The sequence below is a fragment of the Lampetra planeri genome, chromosome 16 (genome assembly GCF_965212315.1).
Source record: "Lampetra planeri chromosome 16, kcLamPlan1.2.h2, whole genome shotgun sequence".
In the NCBI taxonomy this organism is placed as follows: domain Eukaryota; kingdom Metazoa; phylum Chordata; class Hyperoartia; order Petromyzontiformes; family Petromyzontidae; genus Lampetra; species Lampetra planeri.
In genome coordinates this window covers 4883101-4902578 of record NC_136122.1, presented here as the reverse complement: position 1 = coordinate 4902578, position 19478 = coordinate 4883101, and the positions used below count along the sequence as shown (strand labels likewise).

At 46.5% G+C, this 19478-nt stretch overlaps 1 protein-coding gene across 3 annotated transcripts in view; it reads left to right on the top strand.

Moving 5' to 3' along the window:
* LOC144722949 (SH3 and multiple ankyrin repeat domains protein 2-like) overlaps positions 1-19478 on the top strand; it is a 679767-nt gene that overhangs the window by 342042 nt on the left and 318247 nt on the right. The gene's annotated exons all lie outside the window — the stretch shown is intronic.

Here is a 19478-nt window from a genome sequence, read left to right as displayed (position 1 = left end):
TCCCTTCTGAATGGGTTTTCTCCGATTGCTCTGGTTTTCTCCCACTTGTATACGCTCATTAATTGGCTGATAACACCTTAATAGATGACCGCAGAGCTTGGGCAATCGTGCGTCAGCCTCTTCCTGCTCGTCTGTGGTTCCTTGTGCTTTTGAGTCATTCTCTGTGTCTTCAGGAGTGAGCGAATGCCGTGTGGCACTTTACAATTTGACATGATTATGGTGTGCTTGATATCGTTGCGCAATTGTTCGGGAAGCATTTCTTTTTATGGGAGCCATTTCATATGCGAAGGTAATGAGCCAGCACTGCTGAGACCCTGGGTTCAAATCTAGGGCAAGTAGCCTGAGATTTAAGCAGGGTGTCATGGAAATCCATGCGATTGTCTGTAGTCAAGGAGCACAAACCATCATGCAAACTCGCAGCGGCTTTTAGCTATCCATCGAACAGATGCACTTTTGCAGCCATATTCGGAAACCGTTCGAGCTATGCACTTTTAAATTTAGTTTGAAAACTAATTTCTTTACAGCTGTCTTTTCTGATTATTTTGTTGTCCCTCCGCGACACCTCCGATTAGCACAATTGGCTACGTACGGTGCGAAAGAAGTTCAACATACATACAGCTTCATCATCGATGACTGCACAACACCCCTCATCCCCGCCATCTTCAATCCTCTTTGTTTTTTGCCTAACCCCTGTGTGAGGCATATAATTTTGCAGATGTGTCGAATGATTGACGCGTGATACACTAGTCTCTGCACACCATGAGCGATGGGTGGTGTTTATTGTTATGGGAGAAGGAGCCGATTGAAGATGCACGGGAAGCTGTAATGTGTCACCTCTCTGTCGATTTTCCCTACAGCCAACGTCTCTGCTGACGTAAGGAGTTGTTAAAAATAAATGTAATAGATAAGCATAGCTGAGTTGGAAAACACTTGTTTTTGCTTACAGGAGGGCCCTATATTCTATTTGTATGTGATGACTGCCTCCCCGAGGTCAAATGAACCCAACATATACGGAGGGGTTCCTTTAAATGTCCATTTAGATGGGTGGTCGTGTTCCCACTCACTCTACTGCCATCCTGGCACCTTCAGAGCACAGCGGATTTTGGAGTCGCAAAGCATCCAATAATCTCCTTGCGATCTACCAATGCTGCCACCTCCACAGCCCTTAATTGCTGGTGCGCACCGCCAGCACTATCACGCCTAAATCACGTTTCTTCTCTTTGTGTTCCCGTCACGCACATGGTAATCCTAAAAAAAACATATACCATTTCTTTCGTCCAATTTTGCTTTAGTTGGTGTAATTTTGCTTCATTTAGGATTGATAGGAATGGACCAATCACATGATCTAGCTTTGCTTATTGGAATTTGGCGCATTTTGGAGTAAAATTACTTCTGGATAATACGGCTGATTGTGAGGGACTGAGAAATATGCTCCCAATGGGATAGAATAAGCAATTCTACATGTGGGATTTCAGCGTAGCTGAATTGACGCTCAGATTAAAGGTAATCCCATATTCAGGATCATATAATGGAGCGAAGGCAAACTGGTAGGCACGCACAAAACACAGCATATTTGTCAATAACACTACACCCTTAAAAAGTTAAAGTAATTGACGACATTCCGGACAATGACCCTTCTTCATAGCGAGGCCAGAGAAGCACAGTGGGTAAGAGTTGGAGACTGCACTTTAGACCATAGGGGACGGTAAGTGCACTTCTATCTGAACGCAGGAGTTTCATTCCTGGTCATGGCTAACATCAGTGGCGAGTGATGTAGTTATCCCGCCTTCAGCAACTCAAACTGATCGTATGTTCCAACAATCACTCATCGACCAGTGAATCTTTTCATTATGACATACTGGAAGTAATAGTTGTAATTTGCAGCCATTCTCAATCCACTACTTGATTAATACCTCTCAATGCATTGTCAGCCATTGAGATTGACCATACACGCTGGTTAGTGTGTGTGTTAGTGTGTGTGTCAAGGTGCACATAGCCTGGCACAAGTGTCGTGGTGACGTCACCGCCACTTAGTGGCGAATGGCGGTTGTTGTTGTCGTGGGTAGCGGTAGTGTCGCAGTTAGCGCTACGCTGCACTATGAACCCGACGACCAGAGTTCAATTCCCGCTCACGGTCAACACCAGTGATGATTATTTTAACCGGTCCTGGGCATCCCCGAGGTCGACTCAGCCTCAAATGTGTACCTAGTGTGGTGCGTAAACATCGCCACGAGGCAGACAAAGACGGTCGGGCGTGGTGCTGCCCACCCATCCCCTCGTGTGCCGTTCTGGCCTGAATAGGTGCTCGCTAATAGCACTTGCCTCAACAATCTGTTAAGGCTATACAGGGGAGCTTTGTGTGTTGGTAAAGGGGGAAGCCCTTAGGATTGGTTCTGATACCACTCATCGCTGATGTTAGCCGTGGTCGGGAATCAAAGTTAGGTCACCAATTCGCGAACCACTGCACTAACTCGTCCCCTTCGCTATCAGTACGTAATTAAATTGGTACACTCCTACATTTCTGTATAGATCTCAAGTGCAAGATGAGTTTGTTTAACCAGGTGAGAATTCGTACAACATTATACCGAGGGGGTGGGAGGGGTTTGTAGTCACACAGTTAAAAAGAATACTACTATACTCTTAGTTCTTTCGGTAAAGTCACGTAGGTAAAAAATGAAATTAAAATTAATAAAAATAAAACAATAAAAATCACGACGTTTCGGAGGCAACACAAGTCTCCGTCATCAGGTGGGACCGTCACAGCCAGATTTGCTGCATCAAGTGAAGGAGGGATTCAGGATGTAAGCTCTTAAGTACCAGTTAAGGGGGGAGGGAGGGGAGGGGCTTATCAGAATGTGTTAGCCAATGAATGGAACGAATCGGGAGGGGGGGGCGAGGCTAACAGAGGGACGAGGTACTCGTGGTCGTGGTCAACGACGTGTTTATGCGCAAGTCACTGTGGATGTACATAATAGAAAAGGAAAACAAAAATGCCTATGTTTATACCAGTGTTGGCTGACAATAAAGAGAGTACTGTTAAACGTTAGGGATGTAAATACTCGGTAAAGTAAAATAGTGCCTGTCAGATAAGATGGTCCAAAAAATTAAATCTTTTTGTATGGTTGATAACATCTTTACAATGATTACTAAGTTTGTACCCATCATCACGGTTGAAATTATGTCTGTGTTTGTATATCTGAATGGCTTCGTGTACAAACCTTTGATGGTAGCCAGAGGGTTTGCAGAGCACCTTAGTCTCGGAGAAAACAATCTCATGAGAGCCCACCGCGTTGTAGCAATGATCGGCAACGGCGGAAGACTCAATTTTGCCGTGTTTCAAATCTGATTTGTGCTCGCGGACACGATCAGAGACATGACGTTTCGTTCCCCCAATGTAACAGTCACCACAGCTGCAACTCAGTTTATAGACTCCAGGGTATTGCAAGTCAGGGATGACATCCTTCACAGATGGAATTAGATCACGGATTTTATGTACTGTACTGAATCGGACTTGAATCTTATGTTTGTTTAGAATTTTGTAGATCTTTTTGGTCACGCCTGCTATGTATGGTAACGTGACAGTTTTGATCGGAGTTTCAAGTGGCTGTTTCTGTATGGTGGGAGAAACAGCTTGGCGGATGGTGCGTTCAGAGTATCCGTTCATCCTGAGGACCCGATGTACATGTCTCAATTCACTGGCCAGGTGGTGTTGGTCAGAAATGCCATGAGCGCTGTGGTATAGCGTTTTGATGAGTGAATTCTTTTGAGATGGGTGGTGGTGGGAATCCGGTTTCAAGTAGGAATCTGTGTGGGTGGCTTTCCTGTAGACAGAATGTCCCAAGGATCCGTCAGGTCTCCTCTCAAACAGAATATCTAAGAATGGTAGTTTGCCATCTTTCTCCACTTCCATGGTGAATCTGATGGATGGATGTCTGGAATTGATGTGGTCCAAGAAGTGGTTCAATGCTGGGAGGCCATGTGGCCAAATGACGAAAGTGTCATCCACATACCTCTTCCACAGGGAAGGACGCAGGGTGGATGTCTGGATAGCGTCTGATTCAAACTTTTCCATGAACATGTTGGCTATCACTGGTGACAAGGGGGAGCCCATAGGGGTATCCTCATTCTGTTTGTAGAAGGTGCCATTCCAGGTAAAATAAGTGTTGGTGAGGCAATGCTTAACCAGCGCAGGTACATCAGAATTCAATCCATGTTGGACCAAGTCTTCAATTATTGTTAGGGTGTCAGGCACTGGAACTTTGGTAAACAGAGATACTACATCAAAACTGACGAGGATATCATCAGGAGATAGTACCATGTCCTTGACCAAAGAGACTAGTTGGGTTGAGTTGAGTACTGCCGACGAGGTCTTGCCTGTGAAGGGAAGTAGAGTATCTGACAGAAAACGGGCTAGTTTGTAGGTAGGGGAGTTAATCGTTGACACGATGGGTCGTAGCAGGGTGCCTTCTTTATAGATCTTGGGAAGACCAGAGAGTCTGGGAGGTCTAGCAGCCGAGGGTTTTAGAGAGGGGCGTTTAGTTGGTTCGATTAGGGAAGTCGAACTAGTGAACATACTGTTGGTTTTTGTCGTTAGGCTGTTAGTAGGATCGCTTTTCATTTTGGAGTAACTACTATCATTAAGTAGGTCCAGGATTTTGTTGTTGTATGATTCTTTATCCATGATGACCGTGGCATTGCCTTTGTCTGCCGAGAGGATGACTATATCATCTCTCTTTTTTAAGTTCGCGAGTTCAGAGCGTTCGTTTTTGCTAATGTTACTAGTGGGTTTCTTAGCATTCTTAAGAATCGTGGCTATTTCAGCTCTTGCTACATCCGCATGGATGTGTCCTATGCCTCTGAGGGCAACATCAACCTGAGAAATGACATCCTCTACTGGTATATATTTAGGGGTGACAGCGAAATTTAGTCCTTTGGCCAGTACCGTTTTCAGATTGTCAGAAATTGGTATGTTACTCTGATTAATAACAGTCTTGTTGATATCCAGCTTTGTGATTTATGGCTCTGATTTCTTCTTAGAAAGCATTTGGTTGACAGTGAGTCAGCAGAAGCAGAAGTCAACCTGATTGTCAACCGAGCGAGATAAGAGGGTACACCAGTTAGTCATCAGCAGTCGCTTGTGGTGGGGCAGAGTGTGAGTACTCCCAATTAAAGGAAACTAAAACTTTTTTCCAAATTTGACCAGGTAAGGCCCAATGAGCTATATTGCTCTTTTTCAGAAGCGACCTGTCCACAAAATGATGGCTCAACGAAGTAACTTATCAAGTGTATATTTATAGCAGAAAAGTACTCTAAACGCATGTTGATTTTAAATGTGAAAGGAAAAATCGGAGGAACTGGAGAATATTTCACAGGACCACGGGGAGAGCAACATGCAAACTCCAAACATACAGGCATCAGGGTCGGAATCGAACCCACGACCTACTGCATGCCAGACAAGGTAGTTGACACCTCGCCACCGTGGCACCCTGTTCATGCAAGACATCTGGCTAGTGTGGAACAAGAGGCCACACAGTCTCTAGACCTCCCTCTAGCAGAGAAGCCCTTCTGACAGCAGTGGCATGAGCCAGTAATTGCGGGGCTGCGCCTTTACCTTACCTTGAGTAAGCCAGAACAAATTGTAAGCCAGAAGAAAATGAAGTGCAAAACACAAATATGCAACAACGGCCGCTCTATTTGTGCGACGTTGTCCGTCGGCCTAAGACCATCGTCCTTGCTCTGCTTGATGACCAGGTGGTATCATGGGTGGCTGAATGTTATTAAAACCCAGGACCTCGGTGTTGCTAGCTCAGTTTTATTGACCCTTTATTCACCCAGCCACTTCCCCGGTTCAGCTTTTTTTTCCCAGTCAATTCCCTTTCAGTTAAATAACACACTGGTTTCTATGGATTGAATTTTAAAATGTGTCAGCCTTTTGCTCTTTGATTACGATTGACTGGATTTGTGCCGGTTCATGGTCTCTGTGGGGTAGGCAACGCGCCTTCTCGTCTTGCTGCAGATGCACAAAAGGCGTTCGTGCCTTTGTTGTTAGCTACGGGGTCAGACGGTGGTTTATATGCAAGTAGCATGCACACGGCAAAAGTGAGCCATATACTGTGAACAATGCAGCAAGTTTGAATTTCATGAACAGCCTATGAATCATTCAATTAACATACTTTCATAGTAGAGGCCGGCCTGCTTCATAGTAAAGGCTGGCTTGCTTCATAGTAAAAGCTGGCTTGCTTCAGAGTAAAAGCTGGCTTGCTTCATAGTAAAGGCTGGCTTGCTTCAGAGTGTAGTGAGTCACTTCTGAGACACTATTTTAGAAGGCACACTGTTCACACACGGGATAACTAATTGCGGGTCAGAGCAGCCAACATGCTGTCTGACCCACGACGCCGGAGACGTAGCACCTCGGGTTCCATTCCACCTGTAGACAGCCCTGATTCCTGCCTCGGGGCTTCCCTTTTATGCCCCTCAGCATGGCCTGCCTCCGCCCTCAGCCACGCCCCCTTCTAGAACCTTCCAGGAGGTCTTGGGCTGACCTCCACGTGCCACCTGCCCGGCTCCGCCCTTAACCACGCCCCTTCCTGGAACCCTCCAGAAGGTCCTGGGCCATGCTCCCCGTGTCCCCTCGGTCACCTTTGCCCTACATCCTTCACCCCGGCCAGTGTGACGTGTCCCCACATGCCCCTTTTGGTGCGGGCATTCCACACATCCTTTAAGAACATTGTGGATGTCTTCAGAAATCACGGTCCAAAAGAAGTCTCGCTTCAAAGAAGACAATGTTTTCTGCACCCCAAGATGCATTAACAGCACATGGGTAGCTCTCGCAACTTTACTCCGCGAAGCCACTCCACGCACAAAGCGGCGGTAATATGAGGTGAACCCCACAAAACTGCGAACTTCACCCACCGACATGGGGGTTGGCCACGAACGCACACAAGCAGTTTTGTCGGGGTCCGTGGCTATCTCAGCCTCGCTAACAATGTGACCCAGGTAGTGAACCGACTTTTGTAACAGATGACATTTCTGCGGCTTAAATACTTTTACTGCCGGCATTTTAACAAACACTGAGCGCAATCGCTGTAAATGCTCTTGGAATGTGCGCCAAAAGACGATCATGTCATACAAATAAATCAAGCATGAATCCCACTGGAGTCCCAATAGCACCAACTCCATTAGTCGCTGAAACGTGGCCGGAGCCGAGTGGAATCCCATCGGAAAACAGTTGAACTAAAAGAGCCCTTTCGGGGTGCAAAATGCTGTTTTTGGTTTGGAACTTTCATCTAAAGGCAACTGCCAAAACCCCGACAGCAAATCCAAGGTGGAGAAGAATCGTGCACCCGACAAGGCATCCAACGAATCGTCCATCCATGGAAGCGGGTACGCATCAGCCACGGACACCTTGTTCAACTTCTGAAAATCCACAGACTCCCATCCTTTTTAACGAGAACAATGGGCGCTCTCCACGGACTGGTGGACGGGGAAATTATGTCGGTGGTCAACATCTCATTGACCACATGACGCACATGGTCCTTCTCCTTAGGCCTTAGGACTAAACCGAAGTGAATTCTGATGAATGGAAGCAGCGTTATCTGTATCAATATGATGATGCATCAAGGACGTGCGGCCAATATAACATTTGCTTCCGGAGCAACGCTCGCAACTTGTCCCTCTGCTTTCTCATTAAATCCGGATTCTCCAAGCACAGCGCATCCATCCACAAATCGTCTGACACCGCTCCTCCCTCCACTCAAGCCACAACCTGAGCGGCCACTTCACTGGTCTCTCCAAAACACGCGGCCGTCGCGTGAGCCAAAACCGTTTCCGCTTGGATAACCATGGTACTCAACCCTGCATTTAACACCTGGAGGAAGGGCTCCTGATTCCCCCTCACTATCGTCTGGACCCCCACCAAAGTGAGACCCTTTATGGCTCTCTTCGAGGGGGTTAAAAGAACCCCCCCCTTCTTCAGTAACTTCCTGATTGAGCTGCTTCCGCAGTCGCACCCGGGGAACTCGAACAGTTTCGATCACCAGGGCTTGAAATGTAGCATTAGCCATACTCAACCGAGTCGGGGAAGACAGAAACGCCATTCGATGCCCCAATGGCAGTTCAACTCAACCCTGGTCAATCAAAATCTTTAGGGGCATCTTCTTCAAGAAAAATAGTCCCCAACAGACGAGGCACAGCCAGTGACTTTGAAATCAGCACTGACCCCATCATTTCAATATCTCCAATCTGGATCATCGCCTATATTTGGCCGATGATGCCTAAACTCCCGCCATTAATGGCGACAAAAGAACTACTCACTGGTCCCAAACAAGCCAATTTTGGTGGCAACAATCTAGAAATAAAGTCTGAAATTAAGGTGGTGGATGCTCCCGTATCAATTAGCACCCACACTCCAACACCCTGCATAGTCCCTACAACCGCGGAAGATCCCAATGCCGCCACTACGACTCGATGCGCCAACGCTGACCACTGTCCCAGATGCCGCGGCCATCCAGCACCCTCAAAATCCCGCATCTCACGTGCCGCGACATGGCAAGGAACAGCGATGCGCGAACCCGACATGGTCTGTGATGGAGATGCCTGAGGTAACTGTGTAGGCTGGGTGCATGACGCGCCTTTGGGCTCGGAGGAGCTGAGGTCGGTGGAGGCGCAACGAACTGTCCCTGCTCGGCGCGGCATTCCATGGAAACGTGGCCTCGCAGGCCACACTTAAAACAGGTGACGGTGAAGCGATGACTTTCCCCTGCTGTTCCCGCTCTTGTCGCCGTCCAATGTCTGTCTTCACCCGCGGACTCCCCACCCGAGATGCACAGGCTCCTTCTCCTCTAGTTCTTCAACCACCCCCGACTGTCCAGCACAAGCGGCCACCCAAACTCGTCGTCGCAAGTTACAATGTGCCTGGATGCATCGCGCCACTCTAATCGACGTCAGGTCGTCATCCTCCATGGCGGGTAAAAAAAAACATCCCAACACTAGGGAGTCCAACCCCGCTTGGTCCATCTTGGGTTATGCGGCTTGGCTCAGCGACATCAGCGCACTGCAGAAAGCGAGGGACGTCTCGGTCTCCCCCCGTCTCCGCGTAGCAAACTTCTGTGGCACGTTGGACGGCGGATCGAAGATAGCCGCCATCTGCGTGCACGCCGATGACAACGTCGTGTCCGTCGGGGGAATTGCATAAAAGGCCGCTAAGGCGTCGTCATCTAAAGTCATAGGCAGCGCTCACAGCGCCTCAACGTCAGTCCATCCAGCAAGCTCACACATAGCAGCAAACCACCTTTGAAAGGCCGCCCAATCACCCCCCGCGGCTGCAAACTCCCTCACGAAGGGCTTCCGCTTCCCAAGGGTGGGCATCTCTGAGCGCGAAGTTGGCAGGGTCTCAAATTTGGCGGGAGCAGTCTCCCGCCCATCCGACAAAATGGCGGCCGCCCACGCGGGCTGCGGCTCCACCACTTCTCGTGCTTGCAAAATGGCGGCGGCAGGGCTGTCCACGTGCCCCTCTCACACAGCCGCATCTGCAACTCGATCTCAGAAACCAGCGCCGCCGCCGCAGACAACAGGTCCACGAGGTGCGCGCTCCTGATCTGGCATCCTCCTCCTGACAGCCGCAGCGCAGAGTCGCAGACCTCCTTACGCTGCTCTGCTGGGAACGCCTTCTTGGAATTCATCTCCAGGCTCCTGGGTTCCAGGGCTGTCTGGGGAATCACCTCCTCGCCATCTTCTTCGTTCGAAGACACCACAGTAAGTGTATTCCTCTGCGTTAACATGGACTATCCTGACTATTTATTTAAAATGTATTGTTAACACTTCCAACACCAAATGTAGTTAGTCACCTCTGAGAAACTATTTTAGGAGGCAACAACGTTTATTCTACACTCTATATCTTACACACTGTTCTACCTGTAGACAGCCCTGATTCAGCAAAGGGACTTCCCTTTTATGCCCCTCAGCATGGCCTGGCTTCGTCCTCGGCCACGCCCCCTTCTAGAACCTTCCAGGAGGATTCTGGGCCGACCTCCACTTGCCACCTGCCCGGCTGCACCCTTAACCACGCCCCTTCCTGGAATCCTCCAGAAGGTCTTGGGCCATGCTACCCATGTCCCCTCGGTCACCTTTGCCCTACATCCTTCACCCTGGCCCATCACGTGCTTTGCTGCCGGCCGGGCTGACGTGTCCCTACATGCCTCTCTCCGCCAGCAGCCAGTACCACGCCCCCTAGTGACCCACTACGTGGCATTACCTGCTGTGCTGGTGGGATAGCTGCTATACCATGCTCTGTCTGTAGGACTCATATGCTCCTCTCTGCCAGCAGCCAGCACAACGCACCTTTGCGACCCACTGCATGGTATTACATGCTGTGCTGGCTGCTACACCCATATTTCCTTATTCTATTGTACCCAGCGCTACGCGCCGCAGTGATCCATTCCATGACACTACTATAGTAAAAGCTTGCTTGCTCCATAGTAATAGCTGGCTTGCTTCATAGTAAAGGCTGGCTTGCTTCATAGTAAAGGCTGGCTTGCTTCATAGTAAAGGCTGGCTTGCTTCATAGTAAAGGCTGGCTTGCTTTCAGGCACGTGGTTGTTTTGCGGGGCATTTTTTATGCATCTCGGCTGCTTTAAAACAATGAGGCTGTGACACCATTCGTTGAAGTGAGCAGTTGTGTGCCGACATTATGGGCCCAAATTAGAAAAATGTGTAAATTTGTAGATGTGAATTTTAGACGTTTTGTTCGAGTTTGGGTATGAATGTTTAATTGTTTAATTCACCTACCTGTCTGTCACCTCCTCTGTAAATTTCCCGCCCATTGTCGAACCCAGCTTGAGCTAGACACCTGTCAGAAGGAGCTTCATGTCTCATCAGGCTCTTCCAGCCGAAATAAAATAGTCTCTGTCTTATAATACATATTGTGATATAGCCAGCCAAGTGACACTCATCACTGACGATGACAATGCATTTGATTGAGTGTAAACTGTAGGTCATCATCTAGATAGATTTTTTTTTCATTAGAACTTCTCTGTGTTAATTTGTTTGCCCTTCCCCGCACCTCCCATGAGCACGGTTGGCTACGTACAGTGTGAAAGAAGTCTCACATCATCAGTCGTTTGCCCCTGGCCGGAGCATAGCGGTCCACTCGAGACACCGCCAGGCGACCCTATCCTGAGCACGCCGCCACGCTGAGCACTGTCCAGGACCATGGTGCTCGACGTCAGCCTCCATAGCGGCTGCGCGTCCACGTCGACCGTGGTTTGCCCTGAGGCCGGCTCCCGTCCCCCGTGATAGCGCCGCCACCGTCGATGATGATGGTGGTGCGCGGGGCTTTGGTGCGATCAGCCGAGGCGTCCGCCTGGGCGACGCGAGTCCGAAAAGGTGGAGTCTCCTGACTCCGACCGTTTGAGTCACCGGCCGAGGGTGTCGTTCGACGGCGGAACATCGGCATGTGGAGTGACCATCGCAAATGCCGCCAGTCGAATGCGTCCAGCGTCACGTGCGGTGGAAGAAACGCTGCCATTGGTCGAATATCTAGAGCCGTATGGCAGCAGCATGGGGAGAATGCGGGCGCTGTGGAGGTGGATCTCAGTTGCCGTTGTATTGCTGGAGCACGAGACGTACCTATCGAGCTGTTTCATGTAGGCCATCCAAGCTCTCTAAATCAATTTACAAAAATGAGACACCGTACAGAGAGAGTCGAAATACAAATCGGAAGTCAGACCAGGAATAGCCTTCTCACGAAGGCTATTCACTTTTCACATCAACCGAGTTCCTCCCATCCCGGTCCCCCCTGCTGCTGAAGGTTCAGTCGTCCTTCACTCCGGCACAACATTTAACATCAGTGGCGGTTCTTCTTGCGTACAGAATGCACAATAGACAAGAGCAGAGCGTGTCATTATTTATTCTGTTAAGTGCTCATCATTCGCCCGGAGATTGTTAAACGTCGACCGTGTCGTGCCCTCCTTCTGAGTTAGTAGCATAGCAGCATGCGAGTGTTTATTTGGTGTGTGTGTGCCCGTTCCATTACCTTCCCTGTGGAGGAAATTAAAACAAAATTGGCCCAAAATCCCAAACAGGAGTGGCCTGAAATTGGTCTTGAGTTTTAGCATTTGAAAGTTAAGAGTACATTCTCGCAAAACCTGCCATTAAGAAATCATTTGAACGTTCTGTCAACCAGCAAAATAATATAATTTTCTAAATCGTCGGCTGAATCAACGAAGAAAAACGAATTCAGTATGCAAAGTGGCCGGATAACGAATACAACATTTAATTCTGGCTTCGCCGCAACGTTTATACCTAGCGGTGAGTGTGCATCACAGTTAAGAACATCATTGTAATGCATTTGGATCATGGCATGCTCTCGGGGGTTTATAATTATCACCGATGTAAATGTGTGGTTGTTTTGCGGTGGCATATAATCAATTTAGTATTTTTTTTTTCAAAGCGATTCAGAGAATCAAGATGAATGCCGTAAATCGAGATGTCGCTGGGTCATTGGTGGTCGTTTTCTCCCTCTGTTTGACATCGAACCCCGTTTCAATGGGCAAGCCGAAAGACATGTTTTTTGTGATCGCTGGACACTTAAAATATTTCCATTCTCGTAACAATCTGCACGTGCCTCATGGGAATAATTCAGTTTAAAGTGTACACAATTAAGGGAATTGACAGATTATGTTTAACAGCCAGCTTGTAGGTTTGCTTTCCTGTCATCAATTTCTGCAACACATTTGATTGACATAGCGTAACGTCGTTTTCGTGTTTATTTAATCGTGGTAAATGTTGGTATCGAAAGCATCAGTGACGTAATTAGTACCCTGCACTACAAATTTGATGACGGAGGTTTGATCCGTGGCCATGGGCGTACAGATTCAACAGCCAACGAACAAATTCATCAAATGTTTAAGGCCACTTTGGCGGATGTAATTGGGCCTTTGTATTGCATTTACATCGAATTACTGGCCTAATTGCCAAAGACCCCCCCATAGGAGGTCGCCTCCTCTCTTCTGCTGCGTCTGTGTTCTGAAACTCCCTTTCCCCCAGCCATCCATGCTGTCGAATTCCGAGCCCTGTTGAAGGGCAGGCTCAAGATCTTACTTCGTTTTCCTCTGGTTGTGACTTTAACTGCCTCTCTCTGCAAAATAAATACGCCCACTGTTTCTGCAGAGCAGAAACGTGTCGCATTTAGATGCCGTATACATCCAAAATGTTTTGTTTCGTACATTATCATGTATCTATGTAATTTAAAATTCTTTAGCACTGTGCGTGGCAGACCATGCTAATCAGAGGTGCGGGGGACGGACAACAAACTAAACACACACATAAATAATGTCTAGTATCACTTGGCGTTTTCACAACAATGGCTATGGCAGTTTTATAATTGTGTTTCGTCCTACAAAGGTGATTGCTCACACTTATAAGTCCACTCTTGCTTAGCAATGTCACATTTAATAGCGTGCAAATTGGCAGACAAGTGTTGTGTTTAGTACAGCCAGTTATCGTAGGAACAAAGTTACATTTGGACCGGTTTAACCTCGAACCGAAAAAGTGAGCATTCTATTCAACCTGGCTTTCCCCCCCCCCCCCCATAATCCATGAATTCTCAGCGTCATTATTCCAGCCACGTAAAGGTTATGGATCTCTGTTTGCACTCGACAACCCACGGAGATGGCTCCTAGCCAGGGCGGGAGATGGATAACGTCAAATTGTAACAACTCGGTATCCTTCTGCGGGCGTGCGCATTGGCGAATCGCAGGTCAATTTCTTTCTTTGTTACTCCCAGATACCGCGGGCTGCATTCATTTCAGATGACGCCCTCTGTTGCCCAATCTGGTGGTGGCTGCGCATAATTCAGATGTATGTATGTGTGCGTTGAACTTCTCTCGCACCGTACGTAGCCAACCGTGCTAATCGGGAGAAGAAACTAAACGCGAAAAAAGCAGTCCTAAATAAATTTTGTTTTCAATATACATTTAAAATTGCGTAGCTCTAGTGGTAAAAGCAACAGACTCTATCCTCATCGCCAATAATAAATCATTCATCCAAGCAGTTCTCTCGGTGAGAATCTGTCAGAGTCGGCTATTTGTTCGGAGCCCATTCATATGCAAAACAGTTTGTTGCTCGTATGACCACAGGGCTTTTTTGTCCGGGAAGCTACACCCGAGACTGAAACGTTGACATGATCATAATCGAGGTTTTTCAGAAATGTCTATATTAATGAATGCACCGAACAACGTTCGGTGCATTCATTTCATGGATTGATTTATGCTATAACAATACGTTGATGGCATTCATACTCGATGTACAATATCGATGCCCTTCCTAATAAGAATGTATTGCTCTAATTACATTTCATTTGCCAGAACCCATTGTAATTCATGATCTATTTCGCAAGGAAGACCTTGAGTAGCTAAATATTCATGTCGACGTTCATTCTTTACTTTAATTTTTTTTTCATTCAGGGTATGACTGACCTACATTGACCTGCCATTGATGTCAGGGTTAAATATCTACATCACAATATGCACATTCGCATTCTCCCTTCCCCCCTCCAAAAAAATACGTCGTGTTGAAAATTAAACATTTGCTCTTTTCAGTTTGGCACAGAAAATATCTTGTAATAAATGTTTTTTTATATTCAAATCATATATATATATTCCATAGGTAAGGGACGCTGACAAATGATTAGCACACTCGACTTTGTATCCAAAATCCATTGGTTCAGTCTCCTGGCCGCAGCATTTGAAACAATGGTGCAAGTTTATTTAATACATTCTCATCCTCTGGCCTACTATAAACTAAACTATTTTAATATTTTTATTTTACCAGGTAAGGCCCACTGAGCTATACAGCTCTTTTTCAGAAGCGATCTGGCCACAATTGATAGCGCATGTGCAAATTTATAGCAGCCAAATACTCTAAATGTGGAGGGAAAAACCGGCGGGCGAAAAATCCACGTAATCACGGGGTGACCATGCAAACTTCCACCGCGGTGCCCCACCGTGAATAGGAAACGCCACGATCAGTCGCTCAGAAGGTCGCGTGTGGCGGGTATGGAAAAGTATCCCAGATACCCTCTAGAGGGCCGCTCCAGGTTCTCCTTTGGAGGACCTTCAAACTGCAAACTTCTGCAGAGCGATGAATGTGCCATGCTACGGCCATGTCACCTGATTCAACCCCCACGCGTGATTTTTTTTCCGTTTTCATATTTTCAAGATCGGAGCGTTCACCGGCTGTGGTATAGGGAGCGGGACAAAAATTGCAACGAGGAAAAGAGGGAGAATGAGAGGAGACGATAGCAAGAGGTAGAGAGATAGAAAGGGGGGGAATGGTGGGATGATCTCACGTAATATAGTAAAAAGTAAGATCAGAAAACGAACCAAGGGGGTGGTGACGAGCTGCTCTTGTACACCAATTGGTGGATTCCTGAGACAGGGTGGATAACCTCTGGCAAAGTTATTCAGTGTTCCAACGTGGGTCTCCCTCATCGGTCTTCTCTGTCACCTCAACAGGCGAAGTCTAAGAGCACTGTAGGTGACGTCTCACTCAGGGCCACCGTGCAGGGCCAAGGCCGATGGAGGATGAATTCCTTAAGCGGCCATTTTATGGACGGCAGGAAATCAGAGAAGTCGTTAAGAATGCCTCTGTTGTCCTGGATTACAATGTTTGGATCCTTGGACACGGCCAGAAGGCATGGATGGTTTGGTGCAAGCAGTCGGAGCGACATGGGCGCCCCGTGGGCATGAGCACGATGGTACGAGCGGGCGAACCGAGAAAGCCACCAAGACGTAGACCTCGTGCCCTTCACATTTCTGAGAGCGTTATCCTCGATTCCGTGATTAGCATCGTGTCACAATCACTTCCTCATTAAATAATTTATTTTTTTCTTCATAATTTGATAATAAGAGACGCCGTACACATATGCTTACCATTGTAAACATATTCTTTGGGTCTTTCGGTAAAGTCACCTGATGACGGAGACTTGTGTTGCCTCCGAAACGTCGTGATTTTTGTTTTTATTTTATTTTTATTTTATTTTCATTAATTTTGATGTTTTACCTACGTGACTTTACCGAAAAAACCTAAGAATATGATTCCTTGCAGTCACGAAAGCTTCAAATCTAGAATCACGCAGATAGGTTCAATTTGATTAAAAAAATTAAACACGACGTTTAGATCACAATACAAGCGATCATCACCAAGAGGAAAAGAGATGGGGAAAGCTGCTGAGGTGACTGTTTTAAAGGTTTAAAATGGGTGTAGCCCAAGGGTCATAAACGAAGTGGGCGGGGCTAGTGATGTTAATGTAAGATCTCAGAGCCGCCGCCACATCGAGGTCGGCGCGCGGAGGTGGGCCACGTTGTTGTGAAAATTTTTTTTAACCTGTTAATGTAAAATCGGAGAGCCGAAGCGACGGGGAAAATAAAAACTAACATCGGAAGGTGGCAGGATAGGAACATCACAGCCAGTTATGACTTAAACTGGTTGATGACATCGTTCCAATGATTGCTGAGTTTGTACACATCCTCTCGGTTGAAATTGTGTCTGTGTCTGTATATGTGGATGGCTTCATGAACGAATCTTTGTTGATAGCCAGTGGGCTTGCAGAGTACCTTCGTATTAGAGAAATCATTTTCGTGTGAGCCAACCGCATTAAACACAATGATCAGCCACGGCCGACGTATTGGTCCTACCGTGATTAAAATCTGCCTTATGCTTACGAACACGGACCGAGACACGTCGCTTAGTTTCCCCAATGTAACTGCTGCCGCAGACACAGCTTAGTTTGTAGATGCCAGGGTATTGCATATCAGGGATCTTATCCTTCACAGATGGGATCAGATCACAAATTGTATGTACTCTGTCAAATCGAGCATGGATCTTGTAATAAAGAGCATGCATCTTGTGTTTGCTCAAGATTTTGGAAATCTTTTTGGTGACCCCTGCTCTCCATAATAGAAGTTTTTGGGTTAGATCGCGTAAATATATGTGTCGTTAAAACCCACCACCACCCGACACAGCCAACTAGTAAGGGTTGTCACGTAAACAGAACGTGGCCAATTCGTCACTAGTACAGCACACTGGTGTGTTGGAGAGCCAAGCCACAACATTTACAATCTGAGTACGACGTTTCACCAGTAATTACAACTAGCTTCATCAGGCGACAGCCAGATTTGTGAAGTCTAACTGTTTCGTTCCTTATATAGAGGCGTAGATGTGGTGACCACGCAGGTGCTCTCTTGCACAATGTGAGGGGGGGATTACTGAGGCAACGTACATTATGCATGTGCATTATGCGAGCCCTTTGAACTTGTCTTTTCTGTCTATTGTGTTTATTAAAACAGCCCTGATCCCTATTGAAGTACGCTGCCCTTTGTCGGCATACATTTAAATAATGTATTATGTAATGATTCGCTTCCACAGCAGCACTAAGGCGGTAGCTATCCGAACGGTTAAAGTTATTTTCATTTCTTTAAATTTCGATAGATTATCTAATTCGTCTTGGCCAGTAGTAGCTAGTTTTGTACAAAACTTCAACATTATCAAAATAAATTGAGTGTCCTTGTTGGAACGCGTGTTCTGCTACTGCTGACAGTTGTATTTTGGAGAATTTAATATTTATCTGATGTTCTTTTAGTCTCGTGCTGATCATTCGTCCTGTTTGCCCAACATAACATTTACCACACGTGCAGTTAATCCTGTACACACCTTCTGTTGATAGCTTCGGTAATACATCTTTTGTACTCGATATTAATTTATGTATTTTATGTACCATGCCAAATCTGACTCGGATGTTTTGTTTTCCCACACATCTGGCTAGTTTATCAGGTACTCCCGTATTTTGATTGTTTTAATTACTTGGGCAGTTTCAATGCTGTTGTTATTTGATTTGATTTTGGTATTTAATGCCTTGTTGGTTTGTGCATCATTGTAACCGTTCATTTGCAGCCCTTCTTTAATATGTTGAATTTCACTTCTCAGACTGTGTCGGGTGGTGGCGGGTTTTAACGACACATTTATATATTTACGCGATCTAACCCAAAAACCTCTATTATGGATGATATTGGTCGCGAAAGCCTACGTGTTAAACTGACTCCTGCTATGTATTGCAAGGTGATGGTTTTGATTGGGTCCTCATATGGTTCTTTCTCAATGGTTGGAGTGATAGCTTTACATATTGTGTGGTCCGAATATCCATTCATCTTGAGAGCTTGGTGCACGTATTCCAGTTCACTGGCTAGGTGATGATGGTCGGAAATACATCGAGCTCTATGGTGTAGAGTTTTGATGAGGGGATTCTTCTGGGATGCATGGTGGGAGTCGGGTTTAGGTAGGCATCTGTATGAGTTGCTTTCCTGTAGACAGAGTGTCCCATTGAGCCATCTGGTCTCTTTTTGATTAGAACACCCAAGAATGGTAGCTTGCCATCCTTTTCCACCTCCATGGTGAATTTGATGGCTGGGTGTATGGAATTAATGTGGTTGAGGAATTGGTTCAGAGCTGGTCGGCCATGTGGCCAGATAACGAACGGGTCATCTACGTACCTCTTCCACAAGGACGAACAAAGAGTGGATGCCTCGATGACATCTGTCTCAAATTTGTCCATGAAAACATTGGCTACAACTGGAGAAAAAGGAGATTCCATTGAGGTACCTTCAACTTGTTTGTAGAATGTTACATTCCAGATGAAGTAAGTGTTGGTGAGGCAGTGTCTCACCAGGGCCAGTACATCAGCATTCAGTCCTTGTTGGACCAAATCTTCAATGATTGCAATGGTGTCAAGCACAGGAACTTTGGTGAACAAAGAAACTACATGTAAACTAACGAGCAAATCACCTAGAGATAGTGAGATATCCTTAATTAAGGATTCCAAGTGAGCCGAGTTACGTACAACTGAGGTGGTCTTACCAGTGAATGGTTACAAGGTCTCAAACAGAAATTGGGCCAGTTTGTAGGTGGCGGAGTCAATGATGTAGACGATGGGACGAAGGGGTGTACCTTCTTTCTGTTTTTTTGGTAAGCCATACATTCTGGGAGGTCTATCAAAAGAGGGTTTTAAGGAAACCATTTGGTTTGTTCAATTAAGAGGCTGTTGGTGGGATCTCTTTAAATTTTTGTTTAGCTACCATCATTAAGTAGGTCCTGAATTTTGTTATTGTATGTGGTTTTGTTCATAATGATCGTGGCATTGTCCTTGTCGGCTGAGAGGATGACGATGTCATCAAAACTGATGTGTCTTGGCATTTTTGAGGATTGCATCGATTTCCGATTTTGCTACATCTGCAGATTTGAAACACGGTAGGACCAACACGTCGGCCGTGGCTGATCATTGTTTTAATGCGGTTGGCTCACACGAAATTGATTTCTGTAAGACAAAGGTACTTTGTAAGCCCACTGGCTATTAACAAAGATTCGTTCATGAAGCCATCCACATATATAGACACAGACAATTTCAACCGAGAGGATGGGTACAAACT